Here is a 15,402-nt window from a genome sequence, read left to right on the forward strand (position 1 = left end):
CATTCCGAGATATATTGCCATGCAACTTTCATCATCATCATCATATACATGACTTGAGCTTTTCATTGTCATATTGCTTTGCATTATCGTAAGATAGCTAGCATGATGTTTTCGTGGCTTGTCCGTTTTTTGATGTCATTGCTACGCTAGATCATTGCACATCCCGGTACACCGCCAGAGGCATTCATATAGAGTCATATCTTTGTTCTAGATATTGAGTTGTAAGTAAATAAAAGTGTGATGATCATCATTATTAGAGCATTGCCCTAGTGAGGAAAGGATGATGGAGACTATGATTCCCCCACAAGTCGGGATGAGACTCCGGACTTAAAGAAAAATAAAAGAGACCAAAGAAGCCCAAATAAAAAAAGAGGCCAAAGAAGCCCACCAAAAAGAAAAAAATAAATAAAAAAAAGAGAAAAAAGGAAAAAAATAAAAAAAATGAGAGAAAAAGAGAGAAGGGGCAATGTTACTATCCTTTTACCACACTTGTGCTTCAGAGTAGCACCATGTTCTTCATAGAGAGAGCCTCCTATGCTTTCACTTTCATATACTAGTGGGAATTTTCATTATAGAACTTGGCTTGTATATTCCGATGATGGGCTTCCTCAAATGCCCGAGGTCTTCATGAGCAAGCAAGTTGGATGCACGCCCACTTAGTTTCAGTTTGAGCTTTCATACACTTATAGCTCTAGTGCATCCATTGCATGGCAATCCCTACTCACTCACATTGATATCTATTGATGGGCATCTCCATAGGCCGTTGATACGCCTAGTTGATGTGAGACTTTCTCCCTTTTTGTCTTCTCCACATAACCCCCACCATCATTTTCTATTCCACCTATAGTGTTATATCCATGGCTCACGCTCATGTATTGCGTGAAAGTTGAAAAAGTTTGAGATTACTAAAGTATGAAACAATTGCTTGGCTTGTCATCGGGGTTGTGTATGATTAAATACTTTGTGTGATGGAGATAGAGCAACAGCCAGACTATATGATTTTGTAGGGACAACTCTCTTTCGCCATGTTGTTTTGAAAAGACATGATTGTTTTATTGGTACGCTCGAAGTATTATTGTTTTTATGTCAAATGAAAGACTATTGATTTGAATCACTCGTGTCTTAATATTCATGCCATGATTAGACATATGATCAAGATTATGCTAGGTACATTCCACATCAAAAATTATCTTTTTTATCATTTACCTACTCGAGGACGAGCAGGAATTAAGCTTGGGGATGCTGATACGTCTCCGTCGTATCTATAATTTTTGATTGTTCCATGCCAATATTCTTCAACTTTCATATACTTTTGGCAACTTTTTATACTATTTTTGGGACTAACATATTGATCCAGTGCCCAGTGCCAGTTCCTGTCTGTTGCATGTTTTATGTTTCGCAGAAAACCAATATCAAATGGAGTCCAAACGGGATAAAAACGGACGGAGATTTTTTTTGGAATATTTATGATTTTTGGGAGGAAGAATCAACGCGAAAGAGTGTCCGAGGTGGCCACGAGACAGGGGGGCATGCCCCCTACCCCTGGGCGTGCCCTGGGCTCTCATGGACCACCCGTAAGGCAGTTGAGGCTCTACTTTTGCCGCAAGAAAGCTAATTTTGTGAGAAAAATCTGGGCGAAAGATTCACCCCAATCGGAGTTACGAATCTCCACATATAAAGGAAACGGTGAAGGGGTAGAATCAGAGAACGCAGAAACAGAGAGATAGATCCAATCTCGGAGGGGCTCTCACCCCTCCCATGCCATGGGAGCCAAGGAACAGAGGGGAAACCCTTCTCCCATCTAGGGAGGAGGTCAAGGAAGGAGGAGAAGAAGGGGGGCCCTCTCCCCCTTGCTTCCGGTGGCGCCGGAGCGCTGCCGGGGGCCATCATCATCACCGCCGATCTTCACCAACAACTTCACCGCCTTCATCACCAACTCTTCCTCCCTCTATGCAACGGTGTAACCTATCTCTTACCCGCTGTAATCTCTACTTAAACATGGTGCTCAACGCTATATATTATTTCCCAATGATGTATGGCTATCTTATGATGTTTGAGTAGATCTGTTTTGTCCTATGGGTTAATTGATGATCGTGATTGGTTTGAGTTGCATGTTTTATTATTGGTGTTGTCCTATTGTGCCCTCCGTGTCGCGCAAGCGTGAGGGATTCCCTCTGTAGGGTTTGCAATATGTTTATGATTTGCTTATGGTGGGTTGCGTGAGTGACTGAAACACAAACCCGAGTAAGTAGGTTGTTTGCGTATGGGATAAAAGGGGACTTGATACTTTAATGCTATGGTTGGGTTTTACCTTAATGAATCTTTAGTAGTTGCGGACGCTTGGTAGAGTTCCAATCATAAGTGCATATGATCCAAGTAGAGAAAGTATGTTAGCTTATGCCTATCCCTCAAATAGAATTGCAACAATGATTACCGGTCTAGTTGTCGATTGCCTTGGACAAATAACTTTCTCGTAACAAAAAGCTCTCTACTAATATTTACTTTATTGCATCTTTATCTAAATAGCCCCTAGTTTATATTTACATGATCTTTATTGTCTTGCAAACCTAGCCTTTCACACCTACAAAGTATTTCTAGTTTCATACTTGTTCTAGGTAAAGCGAACGTCAAGCGTGCGTAGAGTTGTATCGGTGGTCGATAAAACTTGAGGGAATATTTATTCTACCTTTAGCTCCTTGTTGGGTTCGACACTCTTACTTATCCAAAACTGTTGTGATCCGTATACTTGCGGGTTATCAGGGCACTATGCCATGTCTCCCCTGACGTCGCTCCGAGCAGGTGGAGTCCTATTCCCCATGATGGCCTGTCGATATGGCCTGCCAGCGGTGAGCCCTATCGGGCAGAGACTCCATGGAAGACGGCGGAATCCCAACCAGTCAGACTCGGGCAGGGCCGGCCTCCAGCAGGTGGTCGTCCCTTGCCCCAAGGCAAGCACGCGATTAAGCTGATGAGACCAGGTGTGGCTACAGTGATCTCCCACCAGGCGGCGGGACTGTAGCCACGCTAAAGATGACCAGGCCCTCGTCATCAACGGCACAGCTACAGTGAGCAGCCACCAACCAGTCGGCGGGGCCCGCCAGGCGGCAGGCCCCAACGGTCGGCGGAGAAGCCGGAGGCCGGAGACGCTGACAGCCGGGCCCAGCACCTGGACAGATTACCATTGTACCCCTGGGGGTAGGCCTATATAAACCCCCCAAGGCACCCATGCAAAGGGGTCCAACTCTGATAGAACTAGCCAGTTACCTAGGGCAGGGAAGAGCTAGTCGTGCCTTCTCCTACCTCTAGACGCAGCTCAAGGAGCAACTTGTAGCACTAGTGCCTTAGTGATCATGCGGAGACCCCGCAGAGCAAGAGTAGGGGTATTATCTCCACGGAGAGCCCCCAACCTGGGTAAAGTTCGTCGGCGTACGTGTCTACGCCTTATCCCGCTTCCAGGCACCGGCGATGTTCTACTCGCCCCCACCATGATAAGCCATCCGTTGGCATATGTCGCACCCAACCCCTGACAATTATCACATGGAACACACAAAAGACAAATCTCTGATAATATATGACAAACAGTGTCCAATTATTGATTATCAACAGTGAAAGAACATGCGGTGCCCCCATGTTTGGTTTTGGTAATTGATGACAATCTCTATGGAGTAATGGTTGCCTTGAGTTATATTTGAAGGTTTTGTCATAGGCTTTTCTTGAAGTTCATGTATTGGTTTCAAGGAGTTTATGAGTTGACCAAGGTGCTATTAAGGAATTATCCAAAGATTGGTCATGTGAGTGTTAAGCTTATTGCAAGCATGTCTTGAAGAAGAAGATTGTGTGATCATTCATGTTTACCTTCAAGACATCATCCAAATGAAGAGAGTTGGAAAGATTCAAGGTTGATCAAGACTAAGTCAAGAGTGAATCAAGTTGATCAACTCACAAAGCGTAGAAGATGTACCAAGAGGGATCAAGTGATCCCATGGTATGGTAAGCATTGTCCATTGCACTTTGTATACTAACCCATGGTCTATGTGAGAGTTCTATGTGGGGTTAGGTATGTGTCCATGGGCTTGCGTCAAGAGGAACATATCATACAACCCATGGAAAGGATGACATCATGTGTTGATCGTCATCAAGATTGCCGTGTGCAAGTTCAAGTGGAGCATCACGAAGAGAACAAGTGCTTGAATCTTGCCATCCATTGTGGTGTCAATGGACTTGTGAAGATGTGCCGAAGAGTGGCTCACCCATAGTGGACTATGGGGGAGCAATCATCTAGTCTTCATCGAGCCAACGCAATCAAGAAAGGTGGTCCAACTTGAGGGAGTCAAGATCGTCATCATCTAGCTCAATTGAACCATGTGCAAGGCAAAGGTTTGCCCTTGATAGGTTTTCTATTTTACCGGTCTCGTGGTGGTACTTGGGAGACCGGGTTATAGGATCGTTTGCCGTACTATCAAGGGGGCTCTCAAGTTGGTAGCTTGATCGTATCGTTAGTAGAGAGCTCAAACCACTGCATCCTTGCATCATGTTTCTTGGTTCTTGTTTGTTTCTCTCTGTGAGTCTTAGAGCTTATGGTCATCTTGATGACAAGCTTGAGTTCATCGAAAACGGAGTTCGCATGTGTCTTCTATGATGTTTTCAGTGTTGGAGGTTTTACCGGTCTTATCCGAGGAAGGGTTCTCACCATTTTCTTATGGTCCTTTTATCATTTGATTCTTATTGATATTTCTATCAATATTGTGTTATCCCATGTCGTTAGCTTTCCAACAAACTTGGTTTCGCTGAATTTGGAGTCCGTTTGCAAAAGTTGTGGCTGTTTTGGTAAAGGTTGCAACGGTACTACCGCGACTCGAGCAGATGTAAATTTTTACTACCGCTCCAGAGTGGTACTACCGCGGCTCCTGAGCAGTAGTACAACTCTAGAGGTGTACTACCGTGGCTCCTGAGCGGTAGTACCACTCCTGACCAAAAATCTCATGTTTTGCTCAGCGGAGGTAGGCACAGACGTATTTTTTAGTACCGCTCCTTGGAGCGGTAGTACCGCTCTGTGCGGGTTGTGAGCATAACGGTTGGATTTTTTCCCACCTATAAAAGGGGGTCTTCTTCCCCATTGAACCTCATCCTTTGAGCTCGTGTTCTTCCCCCATTGTTCACCTTCTTCGAGCTTGCTAACTCTCAATCCCTCCATGGATTCTTGCTAGTTTTTGAGGTAAAAGAGAGAGGAGATCTAGATCCACATTTCCAACAATCACTTTCTCCTCTATATGAGGGGAACCCATTGGGTCTAGATCTTGGAGTTCTTGGTGTTCTCCTTCTTGTTCTTCCTCTCATCTTCCTCCCTAGAATTAGTTGCTTCGGTGGGATTTGAGAGAGAAGGACTTGGGCACTCCATGTGCCCTTGCCATTGCATTTGGTGCATCGGTTTGAGTTCTCCTCGTGATACGTGGAAGTTACAAGTTGAGAAGCTTATTACTCTTGGGTTCTTGGTACCCTTGAGCTTGTTACTCTTGGGTGTTTGGACACCCTAGAGCTTGTTCCTCTTGGGTGCCTTGGCGCCCTAGACGGTTGGTGTTGGTCGGAGCTCAATCATTGTGGTGTAAAGCTCCGGGCAAGCGTCGGGGTCTCCAATTAGGTTGTGGAGATCGCCCCGAGCAATTGACGGGTACCAGTGACCGCCCCCAAGGGTTGCCAAAGTGTACGGGTTCGGTGACCGCCCCCAAGGGTCGCCATTTGTACGGGTTTGGTAACCGCCCTCAAGGGTCCCTTAGTGGAATCACGGCATCTTGCATTGTGCGAGGGCGTGAGGAGATTACGGTGGCCCTAGTGGCTTCTTGGGGAGCATTGTGCCTCCACACCGCTCCAACGGAGATTAGCATCCGCAAGGGTGTGAACTTCGGGATACATCATCATCTCCGCATGCCTCGGTTATCTCTTACCCGAGCCCTTTACTTATGCACTTTACTTTGTGATAGCCATATTGTTCTTTGTCATGTATCTTTCTATCACATAGTTGCTTATCTTGCTTAGCATAAGTTGTTGGTGCACATAGGTGAGCCTAGTTGTTTTAGGTTTTTTGCTTGACAAATTAACCGCTAGGTTTATTCCGCATTTGTTCAAGCCTAAACCGTAATAATTTTAAAGCGCCTATTCACCCTCCCCCCTCTAGGCGACATCCTCGATCTTTCAATTGGTATCAGAGCCTCGTCTCTCTTTGTTGGGCTTAACCGCCTAGAGAGTAAAGATGTCGACTAGGGGATTAGGATTCTCTGACACTCTTAGTTTCGATGGCACAACTTTTGATGTTTGGGTAATTCGCATGCTTAATATCTTTAGGGTCATGGACCCAAATTTAGAGCGAATTGTAGATATGGGTATTTCTCCTCCAAAGTATCCTCAAAGCTTATCTTTAGAGGATGAGAAAAACTCTTATCTCAATGCTCAAGCTTCTAATGTGATTTTTGATGCTTTGAGCAATGTAGTTATATTTGAACTCATGCCATTCCGGGATGCTCATGAGTTGTGGACAAAGCTTCAAAATAAATATGGTGTGTCCAAGATTTGTAAGGATGATCGTTCTCCCTCCACCTCCGGCTGTGTTGCGTTCTCAACTTCTTCTACTTCACCTACATGTGGTTTGCCATAAGGTAATGACATGGTGAGTAGTGGTGTTCATTGCAATGATGATAATGGGCTTATTGTTGATAATCGTTCATCACTTTCTTATTGCAATGCTTCATCTTTGGACTTTAGCACTTCGAGCACTCCAAATGTTTCACATGCTTGTGTTGATAGTCCTTGCATATCATGTAGAAATCGTTTGACTAAATCTCATGATGATATGCTTGCTATATCTTGTTGCCATGATAAAAATGCATCTATTTCCTCGAATTGTTGTGCTAACAATGTAGAGGAAACCCAACACTCCATGGAACAAGATGGATGATGTGCTTCTAATAGGGAATGATTTTTAAAGCTCTTCATAAGAATAAAATTGCTCGTTCCAACTTCATGGAAATCATGTCTATTGCCATTGAGGGCAAGAAATATAATATAGGAGTTGGAATCTCATCTAGAGGATCATGAGGTCACCATTGAGAAAATGGAAGGTCATGAGCGTGATTACGCTAATGAGATCGCCGACCTCTCGCAAGCTCTTGAACTTGAACAAACCACCAAGGAATCTCTTGAGGAGACTTTTGCTCTAGAACTATCTAGAATAAAGGATCCCAATATGTCTCTTGATGATGATGTTGATGCTAATGATGATGAGGATAATGATGAAGAGAATGATAATGTTGCCTCCTTAAAAATAAGGGGGAAATGATTTTTAAAGCTCTTCATAAAAATAAAATTGCTCGTTCCAACTTCATGGAAATATGTCCATTGCCATTGAGGCAAGAAATATATTGAGGAGTTGGAATCTCATCTAGAGCATGAGGTCACCATTGAGAAAATGGAAGGTCATGAGCGTGATTACGCTAATGAGATTGCGGACCTCTCTCAAGCTCTTGAACTTGAACAAACCACCAAGGAATCTCTTGAGGAGACTTTTGCTCTAGAATTATCTAGAATGAAGGAATCTATGATAGAGCTCTCGAGGTGGCCAATGTTTTTGAAACTAAAAATGCTAAGCTTGAAGTTGCTCATGCTAGACTCCTTGAGGATTTTGAGCACCTCGAAAATGGCTCAAGGGTCATCAAGGGTGAGCTCATCAAACTCACCGAGTCTCATGCTCAACTTGAAGCTTCTTATTTAAAGAGCTTGCCAAGTTGCCTTCTCCTCTTGTATTAATGATGATGCTTGTGCTACTAACTCTATTACTTGTGAAGCATCCATTTTGAAGGAGAATGTTGAGCTACGGGCTCAACTTGAGTTGCTATCTAGCAATTATGGGAAATTGGAAGAAAGTCATGAAAAGCTCTCAAGCTCTCATGATGATCTTCTAGTATCCCATAATGTGCTAAAGATAGCTCATGAGGCTATGAGTATCAAGGTAACATCTAGTGAGCCTCATGTGGATACTAGCACTACTTTTAGTCAAAATGCTATATTGCCTTGTGCTAGTCCTCATATTCATCCATGCATAACATTGCTACATCTTGTGATGAATTGCTTTCCTTGCCTTGTTGCTCTCACGATGAAGCTTATACTTCCTCTAGTGCTTGTGTTGAGACTAACCATGTAGAGGAAATCAAAGAGCTCAAGGCACAAGTCACTTCTTTGAAGAAAGACTTGGAAAAGTGTCATGAAGGGAAGGCCACACTCAACAATATCTTGAGTGTGCAAAAATACCCCAATGACAAAGGTGGACTTGGATTCAACTCCAATAAGAAGAAGTCCAAGAGAATCAAGAAGAAGGGCCAAGAACAAGTCAAGAATTCGGCCAAGATTATTTGCTTCAAGTGCAAAATTGAAGGACTCATGTTAGATCTTGCCCATTGAAGAAGAAGGCCATCAGTGACAAGCAACAAGGGAAGAGGCCACAAGTTCAATCTCATGCTCAACCTCAAGTTGAAGAAAGGCCACTTCCAAAGAAGACTCAAGCTAATGCTTCTCTTGTGGAAAAATCAAGTGAGAAGAAAGTGAAGAGTAGATATTGCTACTTATGTCGTGAGAAAGGTCACGTCGCTTCTTCATGCACTAGTGGTAACTTATCCAACCCAATTATTATTGATGATATCTATTCTCTTAGGAAGGATAAGGTTGGCAATGTGTTTTCCAAGTTTGTTGGTACTCAAAGTGGTGTCAAGAAAAGAACCATTTGGGTAGCCAAGACTATTGTGACTAACCTCTTAGGACCCAACTTGGTTGGGGACCACCAAGCTCAAACTTGATCAATATGTGTTGATGGAGGGCATTGGAGACTTGTCTACATTAGGAACAATTAAGGGGACTTCATCATTCTTATTGTCTCAAGCCAAGTCAATTGGATTATCAAGTTTCTATCTTATATCCAATGTGCCTCCTTATGGTAACTTGTACTTAAATTGTTTACATTGAAAGTTACTTGCCCCCTTGCATGTTTTGGTTTTGTTCCTTGCTTGTGTTTGCCAACTTGCTTATCTTGAGCAATCAAGTATGTGTGTGTTGGTTTGCACATCATGTACGTGTGTGTCATGCGTTGAGCCTTTAGGCTTCTTTTTTGTATCCTAGTTGGCTCTTGTGAGAGATTAATGGAATATCCATTTATGGGGGAGTGATATGCTTTGTGCACCTCACAATCCTATAAATGTGTGTACATGAGGAATACCATCTAGTATTGATATTACAAGATTATCTAGTCCCTAGGTGGTATATCTCTCATGAGAAATTCAAATTCTAAAAATCCCATTGATTATCTCTTGTTGGATCCTCTTATTGCCTCTTGTTAAGTTCTTATTTGTATCACATTATGGGGGAGTAATATGCTATGTGCATATTACAAGCCTAGAAAATGTGTACATTTGAGATATTGTCACCTAGAATTGATATTGTAAATTATCATGTTCCTAGGTGGCATGTTAGCTCTACAAGTTACAATTTGCTTGTGTATGGTGTGAAGATGATGTTGGATATCCTTGCTATCTACCACCGGGAATTCTTTCCATCTACCTCTTGTCTTTTAACAATTGGTAGTCACTTGTGTGTGGTAGATTTTATTGATCATCTTTACATTGGCTTTTGTTTTTATTTGCCTTTTCTCTTGCCAAGGTTTGTGTCAACTCCAATTGTCTTCCATACCACTTGTGGATCTTGTTTATTTCTTGTTCTTGTCTAGTGTTTTCTAGATATAGTGAAAGTGGTGATCCCACCTTGTGCATTTTGTATTCAAATGCAAATTATCTCTAATGCACAACTCGTGGGAGAGCTATCCTATTTTCTGTAAAAATGCTCATCTTGTGATCCTTATCAAGTGTGTGTGGGTGGAAGGCAAGCCGTCTCCTTTTTGGTACCTTGTGCCATCATGAAACTTTGTAGAGAGCTTGGTTTGTTTGGAACCATCCTCTCCTTTGGGAGTTTGACATCTTTTTTGTGTGTTCCAATGGATATCTCATTCCTTGATGTATCTTTTAATGATATCTTCCAAGTGATGATTTCTCCATTTGGTATCCTTTTCACTTGGTTTTTCCTTGTATTTTGGTATCGGTTCTTGAAAGTCTTGAGCATGCATTTTTACTTCATGTAGTTCCTTTGGCATGTTTTCTTTCTTTGACCCAATATATAGGGGAAACTCCACCAAGTCTCAAATTGGATGAGATGTGCATGAGATTCATTTTCATATCTATATGCACATATCTATGTGGAGTTTGTCCTATGTATTGTTGGTTCTCTAACTCTTTGGTCCCAATGAGTTTGGGTACCATTTTGTCTGTGTTGTTGTTCTAGGAACAATTGGAGATGCATTGGATACTCGGCTCATTCAAAAGGAAGGTGTTGTCACCATGTGCTTATTGGAGTCAAGCTAGGATGATCTATGAACTACTTTCTACCTTCAATTGGTATCTACTACATCCTTCCAATGCTATCTCGGTAACAAGTATCATCATCTACTACATGCACACATTATTGCATCAACCGTGTGTAGGTTGTATCATGGCATGTTATTCTTTCTTTCTTGTGATACTTGTTTCCTTTCTCAAAGCATCCCAACAATGATCTTTTGCTGCTAGTTGCGATGTCTTTGATGGTTGTGTGGTAGGAATTCATTTATATACAATAAGACCATATCTAGCCTTGGGCTATGCTTCCAAGCACATATCTTATTGGTATATGTATGACTTCCTTCTGGATATCTTGTTCCTTCATGTTGTAACTATTTCGGGTGTACATCCTTCTTTGTAGATATATATCGTCATGATTTCGTCTACCTAGACCCTTATACGCTTGAGAGAAATTACATCTCTAGATGATATCCTTTCTTTCACATCCACCTTGTCTTTCTTATGTTATTTCTTTGGTGGCTCCATGAAAGCTTTTGCCTTGAGTGCATGTCTTATCTCATTGCATCTTGATGCACTCTTGTGTGGTCAAGATTATTTCCCTCATGCTTGTCTTGACGAGGCTTTTGCCATCTTAATTGGTATCCCATGTCTTGATGATGCTTATGCTTTCTATCTTCACCTTGGGTTGTCACAAGTGTTGGTTATTCATTTTGCATATTTAGTGTTCTTGTGAACCCATTTGCTTAGTTGTGTGTGGGAATGAAAGGCTTTGCACCGTGTATCTCATTCATTCAAGACTATGTTGATGCTTATGCTCATCCATATATTAGTCTTCTCATGTGCTTTGCCATGACTCACACACATCATTTTGGTTGAGCCCATTCTTAAGTTGCCTCTTTTACATGTTGCTCAACCATATGTTTGTTGCAAGTGCTAGGCTTAGTTTCTTTATGCTCACTTGCACTTGTTGTATGTTTCTATTGATTTTGGGGGAGCTATGATCCTATTTTGTGCACTTTGTATCAAAATACAAAAATTCTTATGTGTGCACAAATCATGGGGAGCTTCTCTAGTTTCTTTAGAACACTCCTTCGCTCATATCATATTATCCTTTATTCATGTGGCTCGTAGGATCTTTGGTCTAGTTGGTTCAATTGATATCCTTTGGTTGCTTGCTTCAATTGGTATCTTTTCATTGCTTGATTGCTTGTGTCTCTCTTTGTTATGTCCTTGTGGCATATCATTCGTTAGCAATATTTGTGCCTCAATATAGTTTGTATTCCTCCAAGTATTTACCTTTGGATATGTCTATGGCATTCCACTATCTTGTTGAGAAATTCACAATTTATGGAGGAACACGTTTTATATTGGCCTTCTAAGCTTTTTGCCCATTTTGGCAATCGATGCCAATGGGGGAGAAGTTTCAGAGAGTTTTGTGGAGAAGGTTTCAAAGTTTTCTCCTTGCTTTGGTTTTGTTCCTAAGCATTTGCATCTCATTCTCCTGCATCATTGGTTGTTGCATTGCATTGTGATGCATAACTCCTTGTATAAACTCTCTTGAAAGTGATTGTCATCAATTACCAAAATTGGGGAGATTGAAAGAACATGCGGTGCCCCCATGTTTGGTTTTGGTAATTGATGACAATCTCTATGGACTAATGGTTGCCTTGAGTTATATTTGAAGGTTTTGTCCATAGGCTTTTCTTGAAGTCCATGTGTTGGTTTCAAGGAGTTTATGAGTTGACCAAGGTGCTATTAAGGAATTATCCAAAGATTGGTCATGTGAGTGTTGAGCTTATTGCAAGCATGTCTTGAAGAAGAAGATTGTGTGATCATTCATGTTTACCTTCAAGACATCATCCAAATGAAGAGAGTTGGAAAGATTCAAGGTTGATCAAGACTAAGTCAAGAGTGAATCAAGTTGATCAACTCACAAAGCGTAGAAGATGTACCGAGAGGGATCAAGTGATCCCATGGTATGGTAAGCATTGTCCATTGCACTTTGTGTACTAACCCATGGTCTATGTGAGAGTTCTATGTGGGGTTAGGTACGTGTCCATGGGCTTGCGTCAAGAGGAAGATATCATACAACCCATGGAAAGGATGACATCAAGTGGTGATCGTCATCAAGATTGCCGTGTGCAAGTTCAAGTGGAGCATCACGAAGAGATCAAGTGCTTGAATCTTGCCATCCATTGTGGTGTCAATGGACTTGTGAAGATGTGCCGAAGAGTGGCTCACCCATAGTGGACTATGGGGGAGCAATCATCTAGTCTTCATCGAGCCAACGCAATCAAGAAAGGTGGTCCAACTTGAGGGAGTCAAGATCGTCATCATCTAGCTCAAGTGGACCATGTGCAAGGCAAAGGTTTGCCCTTGATAGGTTTTCTATTTTACCGATCTCGTGGTGGTAGTTGGGAGACCGGGTTATAGGATCGTTTGCCGTACTATCAAGGGGGGCTCTCAAGTTGGTAGCTTGATTGTATCGTTAGTAGAGAGCTCAAACCATTGCATCCTTGCATCATGTTTTTTGGTTCTTGTTTGGTTCGCTTTGTGAGTCTTAGAGCTTATGGTCATCTTGATTACAAGCTTGAGTTCATCGAAAACGGAGTTCGCATGCGTCTTCTATGATGTTTTCGGTGTTGGAGGTTTTACCGGTCTTATCCGAGAAAGGGTTCTCACCATTTTCTTATGGGCCTTTTCTCATTTTCTTCTTATTGATATTTCTATCAATATTATGTTATCCCATGTCGTTAGCTTTCCAACAAACTTGGTTTCGTTGAATTCAGAGTCCGTTTGCAAAAGTTGTGGTTGTTTTGGTAAAGGCTGCAGCGGTACTACCGCGACTAGAGCGGATGTAAATATTTACTACCGCTCCAGAGCGGTACTACCGCGGATCCTGAGAGCGGTAGTACAGCTCCAGAGGTGTACTACCGTGGCTCCTGAGCGGTAGTACCGCTCCTGACCAAAAATCTCGTGTTTTGCTCAGCGGAGGTAGGCACGGAAGTATTTTTTTAGTACCGCTCCTTGGAGCGGTAGTACCGCTCTGTGCGGGCTGTGAGCATAACGGTTGGATTTTTCCCCACCTATAAAAGGGGGTCTTCTTCCCCATTGAACCTTATCCTTTGAGCTCGTGTTCTTCCCCCATTGTTGACCTTCTTCGAGCTTGCTAACTCTCAATCCCTCCATGGATTCTTGCTAGTTTTTGAGGGAAAAGAGAGAGGAGATCTAGATCCACATTTCCACCAATCACTTTCTCCTCTATGTGAGGGGAACCCATTGGATCTAGATCTTGGAGTTCTTGGTGTTCTCCTTCTTGTTCTTCCTCTCATCTTCCTCCCTAGCATTAGTTGCTTCGGTGGGATTTGAGAGAGAAGGACTTGGGCACTCCGTGTGCCCTTGCCATTGCATTTGGTGCATCGGTTTGAGTTCTCCACGTGATACGTGGAAGTTACAAGTCGAGAAGCTTATTACTCTTGGGTGCTTGGTACCCTTGAGCTTGTTACTCTTGGGTGTTTGGACACCCTAGAGCTTGTTCCTCTTGGGTGCCTTGGCGCCCTAGACGGTTGGTGTTGTTCGGAGCTCAATCATTGTGGTGTAAAGCTCCGGGCAAGCGATCGGGTCTCCAATTAGGTTGTGGAGATCGCCCCGAGCAATCTGACGGGTACCAGTGACCGCCCCAAGGGTTGCCAAAGTGTATGGGTTCGGTGACCGCCCCCAAGGGTCGCCATTTGTACGGGTTTGGTGAGCGCTCTCAAGGGTCCCTTAGTGGAATCACGACATCTTGCATTGTGCGAGGGCGTGAGGAGATTATGGTGGCCCTAGTGGATTCTTGGGGAGCATTGTGCCTCCACACCGCTCCAAACAGAGATTAGCATCCGCAAGGGTGTGAACTTCAGGATACATCGTCGTCTCCGCGTGCCTCGGTTATCTCTTACCCGAGCCCTTTACTTTTACTTTGTGATAGCCATATTGTTCTTTGTCATATATCTTGCTATCACATAGTTGCTTATCTTGCTTAGCATAAGTTGTTGGTGCACATAGGTGAGCCTAGTTGTTTTAGGTTTTGTGCTTGACAAATTAACCGCTAGGTTTATTCCGCATTTGTTCAAGCCTAAACTGTAATTATTTTAAAGCGCCTATTCGCCCCCCCCCCCTCTAGGCGACATCCTCGATCTTTTAAACGGCCTTATTGGAACGATGACGCAATTTTGAATCATTAATAAAATATTTATCAATTATCATTGCCAAAATGCATAGGGCATAGATTTCTTACATATAGAGATGCACCTTCTATGAATTGGAATCGCATCGTCACAATGACCTATGGGCTTGATGCGATCTTCTTTCAGAGACTCGGCCTCTCGCTTTTGGGCATGGCTGTGTGGGGCTGACGATTGGGTATTTCCTAGCTATCTCTATTGTCCAACAAACAGGAGCAGGAGATGCATACTAGCCCTAGGCGCTAGCGACCAGGTTAAGAACGAGCTAGGGACAACGATCAGGATTATGGAAGATGCAGATTGTTTGTGAAAATAGGAAGATGGAGATTGATTCCAAAGAAAGGAGATCGAGATCAATCTCTAGGTTTTTAAGACTCCCGCAGGCCAATTCTACGCTAGAGAATTTACTGCTTTAGACTTGGCCCAATACGCAAACACTACCCAGTTGGGGGCCCCTGGCCTTTGGGGGGCCGGGGCGGCCGCCCTTGCTACCCTCCCCTCAGGACCGGGCCTACCACCGAGTTTGGGAATCTGTGTGCAACAGTTAGATTTTGTGTGGAGGCTATATATACCCCTCCACCCACTCTTCATTCGTGGAGAGAGCCATCAGAACGAACCTACACTTCCACTACTCATTTTCTGAGAGAGAACCACCTACTCATGTGTTGAGACCAAGATATTCCAATCCAACCATATGAATCTTGATCTCTAGCCTTCCCCAAGTTGCTTTCCACTCAAATCATCTTTTCACC

The sequence above is a fragment of the Triticum aestivum genome, chromosome 4B (assembly GCF_018294505.1).
Source record: "Triticum aestivum cultivar Chinese Spring chromosome 4B, IWGSC CS RefSeq v2.1, whole genome shotgun sequence".
NCBI classification, from domain to species: Eukaryota; Viridiplantae; Streptophyta; class Magnoliopsida; order Poales; family Poaceae; genus Triticum; species Triticum aestivum.